The 24,940-nt window shown below is 41.3% G+C and overlaps 2 protein-coding genes and 1 pseudogene across 2 annotated transcripts in view; 2 read left to right on the top strand and 1 right to left on the bottom strand.

Moving 5' to 3' along the window:
• The window catches only part of LOC138168138 (zinc finger protein 665-like), a 552,079-nt pseudogene that overhangs the window by 17,574 nt on the left and 509,565 nt on the right, over positions 1 to 24,940 (top strand).
• Positions 1 to 24,940, top strand: part of LOC138168139 (zinc finger protein 665-like) — a 176,365-nt gene that overhangs the window by 15,700 nt on the left and 135,725 nt on the right.
• The window catches only part of LOC138168165 (zinc finger protein 3-like), a 220,635-nt gene that overhangs the window by 161,440 nt on the left and 34,255 nt on the right, over positions 1 to 24,940 (bottom strand). The gene's annotated exons all lie outside the window — the stretch shown is intronic.

Raw genomic sequence — 24,940 nt, 5'->3', positions numbered from 1 at the left:
AATAAAGGAATCTGTAAGTGAAATTTACAATTACAAGATAGATCAGATGTTTTCAATGAAATCAAAATGATAGCAAGGTGAAGGTATTTTTACCTACAAGAAAGAAAATTGTTCCACAATAATACAGCTTCCTGAACAATGAATCATACCATTCTGCTAGAAATGAAAAGCATCAAATGCCAGGTGCCTAGGATAAACACTCATTTTGCATGTAACACTTTGGAACAATAGATGAACCCTCCCAAGTATCAATGATGTGAAGAAATGACCACTTTCTTGTACAATCACCATCAGTTTGCCTCTTGACTCATTCTTGTGACTCCTTAACCCTAACCTCAATGTTGTAGAGTTGTAGCAGCATGTTGAAGTAATTTATTTTTAACAAATTGTCAATGTTTTCATATACGTTATTTTAGTCTCTAACCTACTTGATAAAATTTTGCATTTTATTGAAGGAACCCTCCTTTCCCCACATAGGTACTCTTATTTCTCTGTAATTAAATATTAATATGAATGAATGCATTGCATGAAAAATTGAAAGCAATCATAAAGCAAAGACAGAAGATGTTTGAGTGGGACTCTTCATACCCAGGGTCATTTCAGCCCCTCAATATGAGGATAGAGAACTCTTCTTCACTTGGCTGGAAACAATCTTATACCACTCAGTTGAGGCCAGATTGCATGTAATCTCTCTATAGAATTCTTTTCATACTTCATTACAGACTTCTGGCAAACTTACTTGACAGATTTTTCATTCTTTCCTCAAAGATCACTGTTAAGGTTTTTCTTTTTTTCCTCACAGAATGCACAGCACTTACCAACTTGTCACAAACCCTTCATAGAATATTCTAATATGTAACTTAGGACGCATGACCTCACTATCTCTTCCACAGATTCTTGTGCATCACTCATAGAGCACATATCTTGTCCTTAATTCCATCGGGAGAAGCATTTTCTAGGAAGATGTTTTTCCAGCTTTTATTTTTCCATCATGATTCTCACTTCCAATGTAAAATTCTTTTCTCCATATTCCTTTGGGGTCTTAATAACTGATTTCAAGTGTTGATTGTGACACTCATAAAGGTTATGAGTTTTAGATAAATTGCTTCTATGGGCTTCAATTTCCTCTTCTAAGTTGATGACGGTTTGACTAGATGAATTCTGGAGGCTCTCTTTCACCTCTAAATTATATGACTTGATGGTTTAGGAGTTGGTGACGTTCCAGGATGTGCTTGTGGACTTCACTGAGGAGGAGTGGGGCCTCTTGGACCCTTCTCAGAAGGAGCTGTACAAGGAGGTCATGCTGGAGAATGTCCGGAACCTGCTGTCCCTGGGTAAGGACCATTTCCTCTCTTTGCTTGATGTTAATTGTCAGACCAAAACTTTCACAAGTGGCAGAGAATACATCCATCTTCTGGTGTATCTCAGCCTCTGGAACTTTATTGAATGCCCAGTCTTCTGTGTGCACCAACCCTACATCCACTGCCAAAATAAAAACAGGAATTATGTAAACCAAGTTATAAAAAGCCTTTATATACAAATAAAATTAGATTTAAATAGTTAGGGAACTCTTCATTGTTCATGGGTAGGCAGGGCCAATGTAATTAAAATGGCAATTTTATCCAGACTCATTTATATATTCAATACTGTTCTAATGAAATTACCAAAATTATTTTTTACTCAGAAAAAGCAATTAGAAAATTCATTTGGGAAAACAAAAAGTCAGAAATATCAAAGGAAATAATTAAATTTTAAAAAGTATCAAGGAAGGAATTTTAATGCTCTATTATAATTCAGAAAGTATCAAAACTCTGGCAGTGGGTAAGAAATAGATAAATTAATGGATAGAGACTTAATCTTTTCTGCTAATGATTCATTATTTGACAAAATATTGTTGGGAAAACTGGAGAGCAGTGCGTCTGAAACTGTATACAGATACATAAATTCACAGAAACACAGAACCAGACACATACATACTTATTTGTATATAATAGCATCCAGCTCTCAGGGGAGAGAGAAAAATCAAGAAATTTTTATGTCAATTCTGTTTTCAATTTGAAAGGAATAGGGGGTGGCTAGGTGATGCAGTGAATAGAGCACCAGTCCTGGAGTCAGGAGGACCCAAGTTCAAATCTGGTCTCAGACACTTAACAAAAAACCTAGCCATGTGACTCTGGGCAAGTCACTTAACCCCAGTTGCCCTCCAAAAAGCAAAAAAAAAGAAAGGAATAGGAATTTGTCCATAGTAGATTTGCAGTTTCATATAAAATCATCTTTTTAATAGTACTGTTACGAAAATGATTGTTTTATTACATAATTTTTTTAATTAAAAATTAATTTGTCCAAGAGGTGGAAATAGTTTATTTCAGTGGCCTGTGAATTCACATGATCTAATCACCATTGAAAACCTATGATGTAGTATAAACCAAATGAACAGGTTGTCTAAGGTGTGCTTAATATCTAATATGATCAAAGTGTGGGTTCATGGCCATTGCCAGAATATGTGTCAAAGTATTTGAACTGAATGCCAAAGTATGTTTGGAAAAAAAAAAAGGAACAAAACCCCAAGAGTTACCCCAAAAGAGGATATATTGCACATTAAAAGGTGTTTTAAGAGGTAAAATAGCATAAAATTAGGTAGAGAGAGGTAAAATGGAGAAATTGTCACATAGAAATTAATCCTCTTGGAATTAGGTGGGAGTGAGGGCACGTATTACTGGAACCTTATTCTCATGGGCATAACAGAAGAAGAACTAGAATACCTAAGTAAACCTATTTTAGAAAAAATAAATTAAGCAGGGCAAAAAAGAGCTTCCTGAGAAAAAACCATCAGCAGCGGATGGATTTGAAAGGGAATTTTACCAAACCGTAATTCCTATGTTAAATCATTGATTTGGAAAAATAGACAAAGAAAGGGTACTAAAAACTTCTTTTATGAAACAAATATGGTACTGATACCCACATCAGGAAGAATAAAAAAGAGAAGGAAAATAATAGAGCAATTTCATGAATGAATATGGATGCAAAAATCCCAAATAAAATTCTAGCTAAGGAATAACCACAACATATTACAAAGATTGCACATTGAGCCCAGTTTAGATTTGCAAAGGGAATGGAGGGATGCTTAAACTCAGAAAATAATCTACATAATTGTATAAATAATAAGTAACAAAAAATCTTAAGGTTACATTAATAGCTGAAAAATAAGCTTTTGATCAAATGCAATATTCATGTTTATTAAAAATTCTTGAAAGTATGGCTATTTATAGATTTTTTTCTTAAATTGATTTTTAAAAAAAGCATTTAAACACATCAGTAAGCATTATTTGTATTGGGGATAAGCTAGAAGCCTTCCAAGTAAGATCAGGTATGAAATAAGGATGCCCACTGTCACCTATACTATTCAGTGTTGTATTGGAAATACTAAGGAAAACAATGAGAGGAAACAGAAGCAGTCAGAATGGGGAATGTGGTCATCAAATTCACGTTTTTTGATAGATGATATGATGATTGGATAATCCCAAAGACTCAGTCAAAAAGTTTATTAAAGCACTTAATTTTAGCAAAGTAGCAGGTATAATTTAAACCTGCATAAATCATCAGCATTCCTATATATCACCAACAAGGCCATGCAGGAAAGATATGCCATTTAAAATAATTACACGGTATATAATTCCTGGTAGTACAGCTGTGGAAACAAACCCAGGGACTTGTAGAGCATGTGCAGTTTTCATGATCTCTTTATTAGGTTTTGCATTTCTCTATCACTTTCATCAAACCAGTTTGGATGTTTACAAGTGTCCTGGCCCAGATGAGTAAATGTGGTGATGTCCAACAAAGCTCTGACAGCTCCTCAACTTCTTTTTTTTTTTTTTAAAGCAATCGGGGTTAAGTAACTTGCTCAAGGTTACACGGCCAGTTATTTCTGGGTGTGGTGCTGAGTGTCTGAGCCCGGGATTCGATCTCCAGGTCGTCCCAACACTGGAGCCGGTGCTCTTACTCGCTGAGCCACCTGGCCGCCCCTAAGCAATTGGGGTTAAGTAACTTGCTCAAGGTTACACGGCCAGGTGCTCAACTTCTTTTCTGCTGGAATGCTGCAAAGCCTGTGCTGGCTCAGTTTTCTCTCCAAGTTAGTGACAAACTGTTCTCCCGTGGAGAATCCCTCTAATCTGTTGGCATTAAGTCTGGGAGCCATCTTGCCTTGTGGCTGCTGCTTTTGTTGAAGGTGAATCTTTAATGTAGTGAATGAGTCTCTGATGGGTCCAGCCCTCTGGGGTATACACCTCCTTTGTCACGCCCACAGTCTGTCTGTCTCCTCTTCTTACAGTGATAAAATGTATCGAATACCAGTGTTTCCTCTGAATTACACAAAGTTTTGTTGCGTTTAGGCTGGTGATGAGAAAGTCATAAACCATGTAAGTCTCAACTAACCATTGCTATTGCATATACTTATGTGTGTATATCTTTTGGTGTTTATGTGTTTGTTTTCTTCAGATGTAGAGACCAGGTTTGAAGTAAATGAGGTGACTAGACTAAATCTTGGAATTTTTTTGGAAAAACATGACCTGCAGAGATTCATGAGTGATGGTCCTTGGGACTTCAAGTTGAGAGAAATCCACGACTCTAATATCAAGGTAGAGAGAAATCCAAAGAGTGACTGTGAAATTGATGAAATTGGAAAGAGATTCAGACAGTCTTCTGTTGCAAATCATTATAAGGAAATGACCTCAGGGAATGACTATCTTCAGGAGAATGAATATAGCAAATACTTTGTTGAACAGGTACAGCTTTTTCAGTCCCATGAGAAAGCTCCTCAAATTCCAATGTGTCCATGTAACCAATGGGAAATGGCCTGGAATTGGAGTTCAGACGTCATTAGACATCAGAAAAGCGATACTGGAGAAATGCTTTCTATAAGTACTAAAGATGGGAAGGCCTTGAGTCACAACTCTAAGCTAATTAACCATCAGCAAATTCTCATTAGAAAGGAGCCTGATGAATATAATTTATGTGAAGCAACCTCATCCCATCACTCATCTCTTCCTTGCCAGCCTAGATTTCACCCTGGGGTGAGAAGTTATGCCTGTCCTAAATGTGGGAAAGCCTTTGGTTTCAACTCAGATCTTGATGGATCTCATAAAATTCATACTGGGGAGGAGTTTTATGAATGTAATGAGTGTGGGAAGGATTTCTGCTACAAATCTTTCCTTGTAGACTATCAGAGAATCCACACGGGAGAGAAACCTTTTGAATGTAGTCACTGTGGAAAGACTTTTAGAAAGAGCTCCCATCTTACTGCACATCAGAGAATCCACAGTGGCTGGAAACCTTTTGAATGTAACGAATGTGGCAAGGCTTTCACGAAAAAGAGCAATCTTGGTGCGCATCAGAGAATTCACACTGGAGAGAAACCTTATGAATGTAATCAGTGTGGAAAGACTTTCACAGACAGGGGGAGTCTTGCTGCACATCAGAGAATCCACACTGGAGAGAGACCTTATGAATGTAATCACTGTGGAAAGGCTTTCCGAAATAGGTGCCATCTTGCTGATCATCAGAGAATTCACAGTGGAGAGAAACCTTATGAATGTAATCAGTGTGGAAAGGCTTTCATACAGAGGTCCCATCTTGCTGACCATCAGAGGATCCACACTGGGAAGAAACCTTATGAATGTAATCAATGTGGAAAGGCTTTCACAAACACGAGTAATCTTTCTGCACATCAGAGAATCCACAGTGGAGAGAAACCTTTTGATTGTAAACAATGTGGAAAGACTTTCAGAAGGAGCTCCCAGCTTGCTGCCCATCAAAGAATCCACAGTGGAGAGAAACCTTATGAATGTAATCAGTGTGGAAAGGCTTTCAGAACGAGGTGCCATCTTGCTGACCATCAGAGAATCCACACTGGAGAGAAACCTTATGAATGTACTCAGTGTGGAAAGGCTTTCACAAACAGGGGTAGTGTTGCTGCCCATCAGAGAATCCACACTGGAGAGAAACCTTTTGAATGTAATCAGTGTGGAAAGACTTTCAGAAAGGGCTCCTATCTTGCTGCCCATCAGAGAATTCACACTGGAGAGAAGCCTTATGAATGTAATCACTGTGGAAAGGCTTTCACAAACAGAAGCAATCTTGCTGTACATCAGAGAATCCACAGTGGAGAGAAACCTTTTGAATGTAATCAATGTGGAAAGGCTTTTGCAAGCAGTAGCAATCTTGGTGTCCATCAGAGAATCCACACTGGAAAGAAACCTTATGAATGTAATCACTGTGGAAAAGCTTTCAGAGACAGGGGCACTCTTGCTGCCCATCAGAGAATCCATACTGGAGAGAAACCTTTTGAATGTAATCTATGTGGAAAGACTTTCAGAACAGGTTCCCATCTTGTTGCCCATCAGAGAATCCACAGTGGAGATAAACCTTATGAATGTAATTGGTGTGGAAAGGTTTTCAGAAAGAGGTACCATCTTGCTGCCCATCAGAGAATCCACAATGGAGAAAAAACTTTCTGAATGTAATCACTGTGTAAAGACTTTCAGCAACAGGGGCAATCTTCCTGCACATCAGAGGATTCATAGTGGACAGAAACCTTTTCAATGTAATTAATGTGGAAAGGCTTTCACAAAGAGGCAAAATTCCGTTCTCATCAGAGGCTCTACAGTGGAGAGAGATCTTTTGAATGTAGTTAATGTGGAAAGACTTTCAAAAAGAGTTCCCATCTTGCTACACATCAGAGAATTCACACTGGGGAGAACCCTTAGGAATATACTCAATATGGAAAGTTTTCACAGTGAGGCAGAGTCTTGCTACCTACCCATCAGAGAATCCACAGTGGAGAGAAACCTTTTGAATGTAATCCGTGTGGAAAGGCTTTCATAATGAGGCTGTATCTTGCTGCCCATCAGAGAATCCACACTGCTGAGAAGCATTATGGATGTAATCAATGTGGGAAGACTTTTAGATACTCCTGCAATCTTGCTTCTCACCAGAAAATCCCCACTGGAGAGAGATCTTTTGAATATAATCATTGTGGAACGTCTTTCTTATTTTTTTTTAAAGTCTTTCACATGGAGCTACCATCTTGCTTTATATCAGAGAATTCACACTGGGGAAAAGCACAAGAAATTAATTAATGTGGAAAGTCTTTCAGACAGAGCTGTTCGACATAAAAAAACTGATACTGAAGAGAAGTCTTTTTAATGTAATCAACATGGAATGATTTCCCACTGATCTCAGATTTTGCTCAATGTCAGAGAATCTTCAGCAGAGAGAATCTCATGAGTGTCATGAATTTGGCAGAACTTTTAGTTCCCACTCTTAACACATGTAGCAAGAGCTTCTACATTTGGAAGAAACCTTATGAATATAACAAGGTGGTGATGCCTTACGGCAACAATCGTGTCCTATTTCTCATCTCAGAATTCATTTGAGATAGAAATCTGATCGTTGTCAGGTGGAAGGAAAGGCATTCAGGTGGAGTTCAGAGCTTCTGCAGGATTAGAGAACCTGTTCTGAGGAGCAGGTCCTTGTGGTCTCATTGGGGGAAGGCTTTCAACTCAGGATCATCTCTTACTTTCTATCAGAGAATTCCCTGGAGAGAGAAGCCTTATAAATGTCCTCCTGGTGGCCGTGGAGGAGGATCAGTAGACGGGGCTATTCCTGTTGGTATAAAGGTGGATAAAGGCAATGAATGTGGGAAGAGCTTCCCCTAGAGCCCCTACTTGACTGTACTTTGGAGAAAACCTGCTGGAGATAAAGCTTTGGGATCTAATTACCAAGGGAAGACCTCCTGCTGCAGCATAGACTCATTAGACCTCCCAACAAAAAGAGACGGCATTAAATATCCCCAAATTCCATCCTGTACGGAAAACCCTATTCTCTGAAATCCTGATGCTTGTCTTCCCTCTTCAATATTTCATGGCGTTCATAGACTTCATTTCTTTAGCCATTCCCCCATTAATTGGTATTCACTTTGTTTCCTCTTGTTTGCTGGAAGAAAAATTCCTTCTTTAAATGTTTTGGAATCTGTTGGACGCTAATTTCTGTAATGCTTTAAAGGGCTAGGTGACACAGGGAATGAAGTTCTGTGCTTGGAACCACAAGGCCTGAATTCCAGTTCAGTCTCTGGTACTTCTACTTGTGTGTTCCTTGGCAAGCCGTGCCACCTAATCCTTCCTGAAGCTTCCCATCTATTGAATGGGGATAATAAAGTCATCTACTTCCCAAAGTTGAGGTAGCATTTGTTAAATGCTTTGCAAACATTAAATCACTGTGGAAATACTAACTGTTTTTATGATTCTCATTCCTTGCATCATTACTCTCCTAGTAAAGTCAGTTGGTGTAGGATAATGGAATGTAAGCTCTTCCCCATCTATGAATAGGCCCATGTGGCTACACTACTTTTCCCTTGGAACAGGAGCTGTGTGCCCAGGTCTAAGGGCACACAGGTATCTGAATCACAGATGTCTTGCTGCTTTGAACTTCAGCTCAGTTCACAGCTGTGACATCCCCTGAGTCACATTGAGCCAAGGGGAAGCTTGCTTACTGGAGGCTTGCTTGGAGGAAGGCTTTCATGCCTCTGGGTACTAAACCAATTAGGCACTGAGTCCTGTGGGTTGTGATGCCTTCTGACTGAAAGTATATATATAGTCTGAGGTGAGATTTTGCTTTGGGGCTTACTCATGGCAAGAATGTTTGTGTGATTTGGCCAATGAGAGACTCTGGGTAGCCATTCCCCCCTTTGTGAACCCAGATGTTGGCACTCCCTACTCCGCTGATTATGTATCTATTACTTTGTTTAGGCATTTGAGCCTATCTATTGTATCTCTGTGCTAATTTCTCTTTGTTTCTCTGGTTATATTTTCTCCACCTTCAGGGTGCTGACCTTTCCCCTGAAACAGTGAATGACCTTTACCTTCTTTACTTCTCTGCTTGTAGTTTCTCTACATACAGAGTACTGATTTTCCTCCTGTGCTAGTGAATGACATGTGTTTAATTAAAGTAAGATTGTTGACCCCTTTGAAACTGTCTTTCCTTTAGAAAAGTAAATCAAAGAACCTGTGATAGCAGGTGTAGCAGCAAGCACCCCAGTGTCCCCAGGGTGGCTGCCAAGACAGGTTCTTGCATCTGCTTTGTTAAAGGAAAGCAACTCAAAATGGGTTAACAAGTTTACTTTAATCAGTCAAATATGTATCGTTTACCTAGTTCAGGGGAAAAAGGTCAGCACCCCAAACTTCAGACTATACAGGCAGAATGATCAAGACAGAGAAACAGATCAAGTAGACAGATTTTCAAACTGTCCAACCATTACATCCATACCAAATCAACATCTGGGTTTTTCAAATCCAAGGGGAGGCTCTCAACAACGGCTTCCCAGAGTCTCATCTGATCAAATCACAGAACACTTCTCAAAGTGAGCCCCAAAACAAAGCCTCAAATCAGGGCTTATATACTGTGTTTCCCCGATAATAAGACACTGTATTATTAAATTTTTTGGACAGAAAAACACCAGAGGGCTTATTTTCAGGGGAGGGCTTATTTTAATGAACATTGACAGCAATTTTAATAAACAGGTAAATGTGAACAATAAAATGTACCTTTATTCAATAATGATCATGTCATCTTCTTCAACAACATCGTCATAAGTGTCCATACCCTGAACTCCGTCCTGGATGTCTTGCACCTCCATTTCCTTCAGAAGAAGTGGACCCAATCTGTCATGTCCAGCAATATAGCTCTCTTTAAATGAATATGTCTTGTCTAGGTAACCTGCTCGTAGTGCAGCTCGGAGCACGGCGTGCGTTTCACCCAGGGGAGGCGGGACGGTGCATACAGAGGGTACCGTAATGTAGTGTGTAGCGCAGGGGATCACCTTCACTACAGTAGCAATCTCAATAGGGCTTATTTTCGGGGGAGGGCTTATTTTAGAGGAATCTTACACAGTAAGGGGAGGGCTTATTTTCAGGAGAGGTCTTATTATCGGGGAAACACAGTAGCCTTCTCCTAGCTCAGAGAATGTAACAACCTTCTGGACCCACTGGCCAATCAAAAAGTATCTACTGAAAAACAAGCCTCCAACCCCAGGCTCCAGGTGCACTTTAGCCTAGGGGCAGGGAAGATCTTAAAAATTTACATTCCCATTACTGCAGGCCATCCTGCATGTGGTAAACATGGATAGCTCAGCTGAGAAAGAGAGAGGGAGACAGAAAGAGAAAGAGACACAGTCTGAGACAGAGACCCAGATCTTACCAAGGGAGATTTGCTTCCGATTCTTAATACACCAGAGGAAACCCATTTTCAGCCAGTTACAGTATATATGTAAAACATAGTTTTGTTTGAGATCTGTTGGTATTGTTTTAAGCTAATGGTCCTTTTAAAGAAAGGAAGTGGGAAAATGATCAAAGGCAAGTGATTATTATATATCTATCATATGAATGTAATTACTGATCCCCCAGTCAGTGGAGGGGGGGGGCTAGTTAATCAAATGTTTCCTTATCCCAGGGGACATCAGCAAGGTCCTCACACAAGACACCAAGTGAAGCCTCTGGCAAAGGTTCCTTGGAAGTGTCAGACCAGACTGAACACCAGAGCAACCCCAATGTGCCCAGCACTGTGCCAAGCCCTGGAGATAGAAAAAGTGGCAAACAACAGCCCCAGCCCTCAGGGAGTTTACAGTATAAGGGGAGACAACCTACAAGTCAGCAAAAAGTGAGCTATACACTGGGTAGATGGGACATAATCAGCAGGGTTAAGACCCTGCAATTAAGAGGACTTGGAGACTGGCTGCCAAAGGCAGGATTTTAGCTGGGACTTAAAGGAAGCCAGGAAGGTCAGTGGTCAGAGCAGAGGGTGGAAGGTGTCCCAGGCATGGGGGACAGCCAGAGAAAATGCTGGAGGAAGAGCTGGAGGGTCTTGTGAGTGAAACCTCCAGGAGACCAGTGTCACTGGATAGAGGAGGAAATGTGGGGGAGAAGGGAGTAAGAGGACTGGAAAGGTGGGAGAGGGCCAAGTTATGCAGGGCTTCAAATGCCAAGTAGACAATTTTGTACTTGCTCCTAAAAAGAGTAGGGAGCCACTGGAGTTTCTTGCGGGGAAGAGGGGGCAGGATATGGTCAGCCCTGCACTTTAGGAAAATGACTTTTGGGCTAGACTGGAATGGGGAGAGACTTCAGACAGGCAGACCCCTTCCCCAGCATCTATTGTAATGGTCCAGGGGTGAGGTGCTGGTGTTTTGTTGAAAGGTGATTGAGAAACCTTAATGCGAGGTATAAAGGTGAATGATTCTAAGTCATTAGTATTTTGTAGGGAAGAAGGGGCCCTGGGTAAGTGGGGAGGGAGCAGGCTACAGGTCTTTGTTTCCTCCCAGGCCCAGAAGAATACCTGAGATCTCTCTAGAGAGTCCTAAATCTGATTGAGTCTGGCATTGGGGTGGATGGAGATCAGATCCCCCAGTTCAAAGGAAGGAGTGTCTGCTTGGAGACTTCTCTGCATTATTGGGGCAGGGGTGGCCGCACTGAACACAGGCCACCTAACTAAGACAGGCTGGGTAAAGTGACCTTGGGCCTTTCAGCCCTCCCCCCCACCTCTCCCACACCTGGACTAAGAGGAGGCCAACCACGCAGGGTGGAATCCAGTTTGAACTTGCCTTCTGAGAAGTGCCCCTGGGATCAATATGTCCAGTTTGCATGAGTCACCTAACCAGGCACGTGCACTAGACACAGAGTAAGTGTGTGTGATGGAAGGAGCCTGCAGTGAGTCACAGTCTTGCTCACTCCCAGATGCCTTTGCTGGTGTTCACTGGCTGACCTCGCTGGTGTACACCCCCATCCCCAAACTAGGCCCAACCAGCCTTGCAGTCAGCTGTTCCTGCTAAACATCCTGCTTCTGGATCCCCCTGATCCGGGGAATGATTGTCCATCCTTTTCCCCAACACTCTGAACCTCCCCTTTGTGGTTTTCATGCATAAATCTCCCCTGCCCCTCCTGGGCTGGTGGGTCTTTATACAGCACTAGGGGCTGATTTTCTTCCTAATAAAACTTCTGCTTTTAACCCAGCTTGGCTCCTCTGCATTTTCAGGAATGGGCTTCACGTGGCTGACAGAATAAAACAACCTTTGGAAGGAAATTGTAATGTCCCTATTAATTGATATGGTACATGTAATCACCATACTGATAATTTTGTTTTCTCCAGAGCTGGGTCTCTGGTTTGGGAGTCAGAGCTCACAGTGACTCGACCTGAAGTGAGGGGAATGAAAGACTGTAGAGCCTGTTCCTGTCACAGATCTCTGATTCTGTACTTTGGGGAGGTGGTCACAACCCCCGCAGACCTGACTCCAGAACTGTATTGTGGGCCTCATGGAGTTGTCATGGGAAACCACTAAAGAATTGTTTGTTAACCGCCTTCCCCAGGTGTGACTTAAGTGTAAAACCTGTGCTTTTCCTTCAGCTAAGAGAACAGCCCTCTATCTGAAACTGATTATTAAACTGCTTGGTCGCTGGCACTCCAGTCTCTAGGCCTGCTTTGTCTGGCTCTGAGCATTCTCAGGTTAGAGACTTAACACTGGTGTCAGCAGTGAAGGGGTGGAGGCAGGGAGGGCGGAGCCTTGAACTCTTCAGTGCAGGGAGAAGGGACAGGGGCTGCTGGATCCTTTTTCCTAGAAATCTCAGCTCACTTGACTGACAAGTTCAGTGCTCCCCAGTGTAGCTCCATTAGAGGCCCCAGCCCCTGATCAAGCCCAGCTTTTCATTGTGAGGAATGTTCCACAGCCCCCTTTTCCTGAGCTGGATCCCATTGGTACATCGGTGGTTTGATTTGTTTCTTTGGCTGTTTTTTGGCACACAGATTTAGCTCTGGATGTGCCTTTTCACTTATAATGATGGGCTAGCTATGGCCTGTGGTTTTTCTCTTTTCTTTTATAAATGCTGTCCTTGGGGGCAGCTAGGTGGTGCAGCGAATAGAACACAGGCCCTGGTGTCAGAAGGACCTGAATTCAAATTTGGCCTCAGACACTTAACATACTAGCTGTGTGACCTTGGACAAGTCACTTTACCCCAATTGCCCTGCCTTCCCCCCTCCAAAAAGCAAAAACAAAACAAAAAACAAATGCGGTCCCTGCGGGTTTTATTTCTGCACGTGGTAAAAAAACACACAAAACTTTTGTGTAAGAGTGGCTTGCTCACTTGGTTTTGTGTGCAGTTAAACCAGTTGAAATTAACTTTTTTATCGTGTGCTTGGTTAGAAATGTTTACTTCTGTAATTCAAATGAATTGCTGGCAGAGTGTGCATATTTGTGGTTGTGTACTTGTGTTTTGTGTATTGGTGTCATTATATTCCCTTAGAGTATGTGTGTGTGTGGTGTTGGCTGGTTGTTGTCCCTTTTGGAAGAGGACCAGAATGACATCGCTGTGCTAGAGTCAAGTTTGAATGTGTCCAGCTGTGGCTGATCCAACCTCTGAGCTCGGGATGCTCTCCCACGGGTCGTCCACAAATAGTCTGTGTGAACATCTGGGGTGGATTCTCTCCATGTGCACATCCTGCATTTTCTTTGAGCTGCTTCAGTTCTGCTTTGTTCATAGAGCACAGCACCTTGTCTGATGGGGGCTCACCATGCTGAGTGGTCCTGTGCCAATGTCTTCCAAGTCACCCATTCAATTCTAAAGTTCTATAGAGAGACCTGGAGAGTGACCTTGTATGGCTTCTTCTGACTTCCATGTGACCTCTTCCCCTGTTTGAATTCTTTGCAAAATAGTCTTTTTGGCAAGCATACATTTTGCATTGGAACAAAGTGGCCAGCCCCTGAGAGTCGTGCTCTCTGAAATAGAGTTGGAACACTTGGCAGTTTAGTTCCAGAAAGGACCTCCAGCTCTGGTTCCTTATTTGGGAAGAATGGTGACAAAGGCCCTGGTCTGCCCTCAGCGGAGACACTCTACCCCAGGAGCAGGGCAGCAGGGAAGGTAAGGCTTGGAAGTGAGCTTGGTCTGAGCAGGAAGGGGACCTGCCTCCCTCACTAACTCATTGTCTTTGGCCTCATGCCTCTTTCCCATCCTGCTGAGACCCAGGAAGCAGAAGGGGCTTGGGATCCTGTATTGCCAAGGCAATATTCGCAGCAACTATGAATATGCCGGCATAATTCTGAATTGCAAAGTACAACAGACTCCATATATAAAACATTCATTCAGACACCAGAAAACCAAATCCATCATAGCAACAAAGAAGTTAATACACCATAAAACAGGAGGGGGCCACACCACTCCTAGCTGTCTCCTTGCCTGCATCCTCTCCTCCCTCCAGCTCTAACTGCTCTGACGTCCATCTTTGTGCTCTAAAACTCCTCCCACCCCAGGCTCCATAGGATTACATTCAACCATTAAGGGTCAGGGAAGATCTTCAAATAGGCCTATTGAGGGACAGGGAAGATCTTCAGATTACTATTACATTTGACCCCAAGATGTATAATGTTTCTTACATAGCAAAAATACATTTCATTACATAGGCTAATAGGAGTTGGATCAATAGAATTTTATAACAATGTCACAGGGATAACACAAAATAAGCACATAAAACAATATCTTAGGGTGAGGCTTGAGCACAAGCACCCTATCATTCCCTCCTGTAACAGCAAGAACCCTAGCATACCTGATCGGACATATATATAATTCACTTAGTTCAGGGGGAAAAGCCAGCACTCTGAACTTCAGAAAACACAAACAGAAATTACAAGCAGACAAAAAATACAGAGAAAATAACACAATTCAACAGACCAAGAGACAGAGTTTCTAGCTGTCTGGCCATTGCATGCATACAGTGTTAGTTACCAGTGAGAGAAGCGCCACATCTGGGTTTTCAAAGCCGGGGGGCTCAATGACTATCCAGAGTCTCATCTGACCAAATTACACAGCTCTTTCCAAAGTGAGCCCCAAAGTAAAACTTCACCTCCGCGATAGATATAGCCTTCTCCGGGGTCAGAGAACATCACGACCTTTGTGACCCACTGCCTAAGTGCAAAGCAGCAAAAGGTGGGCCTTCCTGAAAAACAAGCCTCCCCTAAGCAAGCTTCTCTTGTTGGCCTCCCAGTGGGACCCATTAAGGGGCAGGGAAGATCTTCAAATTCCCTTACCATTACATCCCCTCAAAGAAATCGGCAGGTAGAGGGTCCCAAGCCTGCAGGAAACACATCTAGCAAACAACTTTGACAAAAAGAAACAAGGAGACAATACCCTACTCAGAAGAAGGGTAAATATAGTGTCAGATGTGCTTCTGGAATCCATGAACCCACTGTCATAGCCTCATTCACGGTAGAAGATGTGAATTAAGGGTCCAATTTGCTAATCATCTTCTCCTGAATAAACAGCAGTTACTGTATTATCTTTCCTGTGTGCTATAATTTCCACAGCCTTTTGAACATCGTCTGGCTTCCAGTTTACCCGTACTTTAGCTCTCAATTTTATTCTATCAGTAAAACCACTCAGTTATTTCACTTTTGGACTTTTTGCCACAGTAGAACTCTGTTACCAGAAACGGGAGCTTTATCCCAAATGTTGGGGTTTTCGCAGCTGCCAAAGGTATCATTTGGGTGCCCCCTCTGAAGCCTCCACACACTCTGGCAAGCTGGTGGCATACCCCAGGACCTCCACCCTAGACCACAATCCAGATCCAAGCAGGCTAAAGCAAGAGCAATTACCCCTCAGACTGGTTGCCTGGTCCCCTTACACTCTGCAGGCCAGGAGCTAAAGCTGCCATGTGGGGGTGGTGGCCACAACGCCTCAGCTGCTTCTCATCCCAGGGGCAAAAGCCGGTGCACTCCCAGCTACTAGATCCCAAAGTCCACACCGCACCGACCTCTCATTTTGTCCTTGGCATCTATGGGTTGATAATTCTGGAAACTGCCACAGCTGCTTGTGATCTGAAGTCCCTCCAGCCAGTGGCTGGTCAGGCGCTCCCTGGGGCTAAAATGTCTGGCTGGGCTCGGCTGCACTGGCTGATTCCTGCCATCCTGCCGGGCTGTCCTCAGTGGGAGGTTCGCTTCTCTCTGTCATTTTGTGGGTTCTGTAGCTCCAAAGTTTGTGTAGAGTCATTTTTTACATGAATTGGGGGAGGTGGAAGCCAGAGCTGTGAGGAAGTCCTGTTTCTACTCTGCCATCTTGACTCTGGCCCTATCAGTAAAACCAAACTCCTCTCTTCCTCTGATAGTTATAAGGAATAATAATTTCTTGAACTATTCTATCATTTTTACAAAACTGTATAGGTTCTTCACCTCAATTTTGGAATGTCACAATAATTTCTCCTTGATAATTAGAATCTATTTCTCCAGCCAACACATGTATTCTTTAAGCTGCTAATCCCAATTTAGGTAATATCCATCCAAAATTATTTTTAGGGATTCTCATGTATATTCCAGTGAAGATTTTTCTTATTTCTTTTCTCTCCAACCCAAAGTCCTCTAAACAATGTAAATCATGTCCTGCTGAACCAGGTGTTCCTGGATACAGTGTTGGGACATCTGGCCTCTCAGTCCAGTACTCAGTATTTGTTTTATTTGTTGTTTGTTGTTTATAATTTGCAGATTTGGGGTCATCATTCTGGATAATGGTGTACTTTCTCCCAATGGTCTATTATTCATACTACATAAAATAGTGAACAAATTATCTTTCCAATGTTGATACAAATTATTAGAATATAACTTCCTTAACCGTTCTTTCAGTAATCCAGTCATTCTTTTAGTTAACCCAGATGCTCATGGATGATATGGAATATTATATATCCCTTCTATATTGTTTAATATGCAATATCTCTTCATTTCATTACCTTTGAAATGTGACCCATTGTCACTTTGAATCTGCTTTGGAGTTCTGTAATATAGACTTACGATATCTAGAGTTTTACAGGTGTTTTTCTGGGTTGCATTCTTATATGGACAAGCCACTAGTACACCTGAATAGGGGTCAACACAAGTACATATAAATTTACATCCTTTATCTTGGTGTCAAGGACCAATATGATCTATTTGCCAGATTTGGACTGGAACTTTTCCCCTTGCTATCTCTTCAGTTACTACCCAAGAAACAGTTCCTTCCTTTTCCATTTGACATATTTGACATTCCTCTGCTACCTGTTATAACAATGAATGAGAGGTAGCAGTACCTTGATCTTGTGCCCAAGGGTGTCTGATTTGGAGCCCTAAATGGCCGACCATTTGATGGACCCATTTTGCTAGTACTGGATCATCAGTTGGTGTCAGAGTGGGGACAATATTTTGACTAGCAATCTTTTCTAGTCTATTAGCATGTGCATTGTACTTACATTTGGTGAGGGCTATGTGAGCATTAGTAACCAGAAACATGTCCCATCTGTTTTCCCATAATTCTTTGTCCAAAACTTGTCTGCCATGAATTTCCCAATGGGCGTCCATGTAGCTAACCCATCAGCTACCATGCATGAATCAGTAAAGATATGACACTGCCCTTCTTGTTCTGTTTTAGTGGCATGATGTGCCATAAGTTCAGCATATTGACTACTTCCATCAGTCCCAATACTTTCCAAAGTCTGCCTTGTACATGGGTTATAAGCTACTGCTTTCCAGTGCCTTCGATGGCCCCAATATTTTGCTGTCCCATCAGTAAACCATACATGTTTCCTTTGTTCTTCAGTTAATCCATCATATCCCTCTTTCCATGTTACCAAGGATTATACCCACTGTTGCTTTGGTTCAGGAGATGTATCATTTCCCTCAGTTTCTATATTTGCTATAGATTCACGTAGAGCAGAAACTCCACTTTTGCCTGTTTTAGATCTATTTTGAATATGCCATTTCCATTTAATTATGCTAGCCTCTTGTGCATGTCCAATTCTGTGAGAAGCTGGGGTACTATTACCCAGGTCATAATTGGTATTCCAGGCCTTAATATCACTTCATGGCACAGAGTTAGTTGTTCCATGTCTACCAAAGCCTAATATGCACCTAACAACTGCTTTTCAAAAGAGGTATATTGAACTCCAAGTGAAGGGAGTTTCTAGACAAAAATCCTAAGAGCCTATTTTAACTTTGTTGTTATTGCCATAAGTTCCAGTTTGCTTATTCATCCTGTATAGTCACCTGTAATTCCACCAGCCATTTTGTGTACACATAAATCCAGGGCCAATTGTATAGCAGCCTTGGTTTCCTCAACAGCTTTACTCTGCTCAAGTCCCCAATCAAATTAATATTTCTTCCTGGTTACTTTATATAAGTTTTTCAAAATCTGTCCCAGATGTGGAATGTGGTGCCTCCAATATCCCAAATAATCCTTTAAATTTTTGGATCTCTTATCGGTAGGGATAGAAAATCCTGAATCTTTTGTCTGGTTTGCAGGAGAATCTCTCACAGCACCTTACTCCATTGTATACACCAACATTTTACAGTTTGAACTGGCCCCTGAATCTTTGCTGGCTTAATTTCCTCCCTTTGCTTTTCATATGCTCCAATAAAAGCACCAAACTCTTCTCCACTTTTTACGTTTTCCCCCCTGTTTCATGATATCTAGGTAGTTGCTGAGCTGTACATCAGGTAGCTCTAACTCATCCAAATGTACAGCCCCAATCCTGTGACAAATAGTGGAGCCAAGCAGATAAAAGTATATTGTCTGCCCTGCCAAGTGAGAGCAAAACGTCCCATTGTTTGGAATCTATTGGGATAGTAAAGAAAGCATTGGCTAAATCAGTAACTGCATGCCAAGTGCCATCATATTTCTGGGTCCTTTCTATTAAGATAAAAGTATCTGGAACAGCAGCATACAAGGGTGAAGTCACCTTATTCGATTGTCTATAATCCACTGTCATTTTCCATGTCCCATCTGACTTTTGTACTGGCCAGACAGGATTATTCCATCAAGTGGTTGTATGGACTAACACTCCTGCCTCACATATTCCTTTATAGTATTGGTTATTTCATCTTGTTCCACCTGGCATATGAAACTTCTTTAAAGTAATTACTTCAGAAGGCTCAGGCAAAGTGTTTGGATCCATTTTTATTTTCCCCACTAAAACTATATTAATTCCTGTCTTCTTAATGCAAATTGGTATCTCCCCCCAGATAAATTTAAAATCATATGTCTTAATATATATATATATATTCCAATGATGAATTCAGGTAATTGTCCAATTTTCTTTATTAGTTTGACTTATCTAACTGTTATTTCACCCCATCCAATTCCTGTGATGGTAATAGGAGTTCCATGTTTAAATTGATCAGCATTCTCATGTATAAGGAAGGCCTCAGCCCCAGTATCTATTAATGCCCTAGTTACAGTATTTGATTCATTTTTCCAATGGATGGTTAAACCAATACGGGGTCTGTAATCCTGTCTGTGTATTTCTTTAATCTCAACTGGGGATTGGCCAATTTCCTATTTTCCCTGAACATGTGATGGACTTGGATACAATAATTTAGGAGGATTTTTAGGGGGCAGTTCTTACTTCTGTATTCCATCTAATATTAAATTCTTTTTCTTGGTACGTTTTATATACTTCATTAGTTGGAATGCCATCTATTCTTCCGAAATTTGCCCCTGCTCTTAATAGAGCTGTAAACAATTTTTTTCTTGTCAATCTATTCTGACTTTGAATCCGCTGGCCATTTAACTCTTCTCTCTCAAGGAAATTTATTTTTTTCCCATTCCTCTAAGTCACTTAGCTGTGAAATCTTACCCAGCACCTCTGAAAGAGTGCCCTGTCTCTCCAATTAGTAGAGTCACAATTAGGTGCTTAAAAGTAGGAGGAGCTGTCTTTACTATGATATTTCTATGAGAGACTGCCAAGGAGATACTGTGATATGCATTTGTGTTTCTGACCATGCTAGCAGTTTTCATTACCTCTTCCTTTAACTATCCATCCACTGGCAGGTCTATTTCTGTCTTTACTCCTCAAATCCCAGTCTCTAATGGGAAGGGGAGAGGTGCAGAAAACAGAAGTGTTAGTCCTGGGGCACAAGGATGGCAGGAAATTATGAAGGAGACCAGAGAAGGATTAAGTAGGGGATTGCTGTTGGTGATAGGGGAACTCATTACCCCAACACAGTATCCCTAATGATCTTTCTGGCATTCCTTTTTTTTTTTTTTTTTTTTTACAAAAGTCCAGCAGGCCCCACCCTCCAGGACCTTATCTTTCCATGGGGAGTGGTGGGCAGGGAGGTACTCTATGGCTGTGCTGGGGAATGGGTATAGATTGACACTCACAATCCAGGTATTGCAGCAGAGTAGGTACTGATCTTGGTATTTGTTAGCTGAATTGGAAAGAAGAGGGAAAGTTTTAGGATGAAAATGAAGCCAAAAGAAGGAAGATAGAGAAAAATATAGAGATATATACACATACACACACATAATTCTTGGATTGGTGCTAATGCTTTCTGCTCAGTTGAGAAGAGGTTTTTTTTTTTTTGTTTTGTTTTTAAAGCAATTGGGGTTAAGTAACTTGCTCAAGGTTACATGGCCAGTTATTTCTGAGTGTGGTGCTAAGTATCAGAGCCCGGATTTGATCCCAAGTCATCCTGACTCTGGGGCCGGTGCTCTTACTCATGCTACCTGGCCACCCCAAGAAGAGCTTTTTTAATAGAGCTTTTCAAGGTAATTCAGGGATTTTAGGAGAGAGATGGCATTTTACGCATGGGAACAGCTAGCATAAAGACAAAGCCTGGGGGTGGGTAGGTGGCACAGTAAATAGAGCATGGGCCCTGGAGTCAGGAGGACCTGAGTTCAAATCTGACCTCAGACACAACACAAAAACTAGCCGTGTGACCTTGGGCATGTCACTTAACCCCAATTGCCCTCCAAAAAGCATAAAAAAAGACAAAGCCTGGGGATGAAACATCACAAAGGAGAAGCCAAAAGGCCAGTTTGGCTGCTCAGTGCTGTGTGAAGAACTGTGGGTAACCAACTTGGAGAGGAAGCTAGGCCAGGTTCTGAAGAGCTTTAAATAACAAACATAGGAGTCCATAATTGTCCCCTAGATATTATGGCAGCCATTGGAAATTACTGAGTGGAAGTGATATAGTTAGGACTGAACTTTAGGCCTCTAGAGATTCATCACCTTCAGCTTAGATTTTTTTTCAAATCCTATTAAGTTAGGTAAATTAATCCAGTTAGGTTTCTGGATAGGTCCCATGAGTGGAGGTGGCTCATATGGATAATTCTGTTTACTTGGCCACATAAAAGAAAATTCTTACTGTAGTCAGTATTCTGGTGTGGATCAGGAAAATAGTGGAGGGGAGAGCATGCAGATAGTATGTGAAAGAATAACGTGAAATGGGGGCTGAGCTAAGATGGCAGAGTCAAAGCAGGAAATAGCATGAGCTCCCACACCAACCACCCCCAATACCTGTAAAATATAATGCTAAACAAATTTTAGAACTACAGAGCCCACAAAGTGAGAGAGACAAACAAATCTCCCCCTGAAGGCAGCCTGGCAGGTGGACAGGAAGGGACTGTCAGACTGAGCTGGGAGCCAAGCACAGTCCCATGTGAGCCACCATGGCCCAGACCCAGGGCAGCCCTGAACAGTGGCTCAGACTGGCCAGAGCACACTTCAGGAGAGTGAATCACCAGCATATGAGGCAGTTTCCAGACTTCTCAACCCATAAATGCCAAAGAGAAAGTAAAGGTCAGTGGGGAACTCTGTTGGAACTGGGTGATGGAAGAGTGCAGTCTGGCCCCTGGCCCTGGGGTGAGAGGTGGTGGAGGCGCAGCGGCTGCAGCTGCTTGACACATGGCTGCCTCCAGAGGTTCTGGCCTGTAGATCGTAGGGGGACCAAGGAACCATTCAGAGGGTAATCGCTCTTGCTTTGACCTGCTTGGATCTCGGTAGCTGTCTTGAGCGGTGGTCCTGGGGTGAGAAATGCCAGTGTGCCAGAGCTTGTGGTGGCTGTAGAGAGGGTGCCCTCCTCAGACCTCTGACAACATTTGTGAAAACACCAGCAATTTGGGACAAAGCTCTCTCCACTCTGGAAGCAGAGTTCTACCTTGGCAAAGAGCTCAAAAGTCAAGTAATTGGCTGGCAAGATGATCAAGCAGAGGAAGCACAATCAGACCACAGAATCCTTTTTTGGGGACAAAAGATCAAAACATGGAATGAGAAGTCAACAACGTCAAACTGGCTACAGGCCATGGAGAAGCTCAAGAAGGATTTTGAAAATCAAGTAAGAGAAGTGGAGGAAAAATTGGAAAGACAAATGAGAATGATGCAAGAAAATCATGAAAAGTGAGTCAACAGCCTGCTAAAGGAGACCCAAAAAATACTGAAGAAAATAACACCTTAAAAAAGAGACTAAAATGGCCGGGGCCCAAAAAGTCAATGAGGGGAAGGATGCTTTAAAAAGCCAAATTTCCCAGATGGAAAAGGAACTTCAAAAAATCACTGAAGAGAATAATTCCTTCAGAATTAGATTGAAGCAAATGGAAGCTAATGACTTTATAAGAAATCAAGGTACTATAAAACAGATCCAAACAAATGAAAAAAAAAATAGAAGGCAATGTGAAATATCTCATTGGAAAAATCCATTGACCTGGAAAATAGATCCAGGAGAGATAATTTAAAAATTATTGGACCATCTAAAAGCCATGATCTAAAAAAGAGCCTAGAAATTGTCCTTCAAGAAATTCTCAAGGAAAATTGCCCTGATATTGTAGAACCAGAGAGAAAAATAGAAATTGAAAGAATTCACCAATTGTCATGTGAAAAAGGTCTCAAAAAGAAAACTCCTAGGAATATCATAGCCAAATTCCAGAGTTCCCAGGTCAAGGAGAAAATATTACAATCTGTCAGAAAGAAACAATTTGAGTATTGTGGAAACAGTCAGGATAACACAAGACCTAGCAGCTTCTACATTAAGGGATCAAAGGGCTTGGAATATGATATTCTGGAGCTAAGATTAAATGGAATATGATATTTAAAGTAGCTAGGATTAAAACCAAGAATCTACCCAGCAAAATTGAGTATAATGCTTAAAGGGAAAATGTTGTCGTTCAGTGAAATAGAGGACTTTCAAATATTCTTGATGAAAAAAAACAGAGCTTAACAGAAAATTTGACTTTCAAATACAAGAAGCAAGAGAAACACAAGAAGGTAAAATGAAAAAGAAATCATAAGGAACTTAGTAAAGTTGAACTATTTACATTTCTACATGGAAAAACATTAATTGTCACTCATGAGACTTTTCTCAGTATGGGGATAGTTGAAGGAAATATATATGTATATATATATGTGTGTGTGTGTGTGTATATATATGGGATGATGTATGTGTGTATAAATACATATGTGTGTATATATGTGTACATGTATACATAGATGGCACAGAATGAGTTGAACATAAAGGGATGATCTAAAAATAAAATTAAGAAGTGAGAGGAATATAATGAGAGAAGGAGAAAGGTAGGGATGGAATAGGGTAAATTATCTCATATAAAAGAGGCGAGAGAAAACTTACAATGGAGGGGAAGAATGGCAAGGTGAAAGGGAATGGCTCAACCTTACTCCCATTGAATTGGCTTAAGGAGGGAATAGCATACACATTCAGTTTGGTATGTTACATACAGGAAAGTAAGGGGGAAGGGGAAAAGAGGGGGGATGATCGAAGGGAGGGCAGATTGGGAGAGAGGGTAGTTAGAAGCACACACTTTTGAAAAGGGAGAGGGTCAAAGTAGAAAATAGAATAAGTAGGCAGCGGGATAGGATGGAGGGAAATATAGTTAGTCTTTCACAGTATAACTACTATGGAAACATTTTGCGTTAACTACACATGTACAACCTATATTGAATTGCTTTTCTTCCCAGTGGGTGTGGGTGAGGAGGGAAAAAGGGAAGGATTTGGTAAATCAAAGTTTAAAAAAATGTTTTTTTACATGCAACTGGGAAATAAGATATACAGGCACTGGGGTATAGAAATCCATCTTACCCTATTAGAAAACTAAAGGGGGGATGGGAGAGGATATAAGAGAGCAGACTGGGGGAAGGGGTATTCAGTAGGGTCACTATCTTAGGGTGGGGGTAGGGAAAAGACAGGGAGAAAATTTGTAATTCAAAATATTATGGAAATGAATGTTGAAAACTAAAAATAAACAAAACAAAAGAAGAAAAAAGAATAAAATGAAATGGAAAAATAGAGAAACTAATACTTGGGAGATAACAATGTACCATTTTCAGATTCAGATAAATGAAAAGGAAAACAAGAAAGAACTTAACGACATGCAAAAATTTGAGAAACATCAGCTTTAATAGCCCTGTTTATCACTGGACTGGAATAGAAAGGAGTATACTTAGCTAAAATATTTCTTAATTGTTGTATCCATTCCCTGGAATCTGACTCTCCATGATCTAATTTGGGGTTTTCTTGGCGAAGATACTAGAGTGGTTTTCCACAGTGATCATGTAAACTCTCTTCTGAAATTAGGTTTTTCTGATTTCCAAACTTTGGGCTTTTTTTTCTGGACTGGAAGGAATATGTAGTGTACCAGGCAGTTAGTTCTGAAGACCAGGTAGGGCTTCAGAGCTTTATCTTTGGCATCATGGGAGGCTGTAATGTAATGCCAAGCAAAGGCAACTTCCCAGGTTCAAAATACCAGCATAGGTGCTCTCTATTTTATTCAGTGACAAACCAAGAACAGAGAAGATCAAAACATGACATCATTCAAAATACAGCATTTACTAAGTGTGATTAAATAATCTCCAAGTACTACCCCACCCCCAGGACCTTCCAATCATTCAATCAATTACAAAGTCTCTGTTCTAAATACTTCTCCACCCCTAGGCTATACCTTAATTAAGTCCACCACAAAGCCCCTCTTCTCAAATGGAGATTAGTTTCCAAACATAAGGTCAAAAGTTCCCCACCCCTGGATCACAATTGAATCTACCCCAGAGTTACATCAAGCTTAAACACAGCACTTAATACCCAAATGGAGGTCTTTTCTTCATCTTG

This window comes from Petaurus breviceps, unplaced genomic scaffold (assembly GCF_028583685.1).
Source record: "Petaurus breviceps papuanus isolate PSGF00001 unplaced genomic scaffold, PetGlider_PUasm1.0 355, whole genome shotgun sequence".
NCBI classification, from domain to species: Eukaryota; Metazoa; Chordata; class Mammalia; order Diprotodontia; family Petauridae; genus Petaurus; species Petaurus breviceps.
Note: the sequence above shows the minus strand (reverse complement) of the source record. Positions and strands in the feature narration are given on the sequence as shown.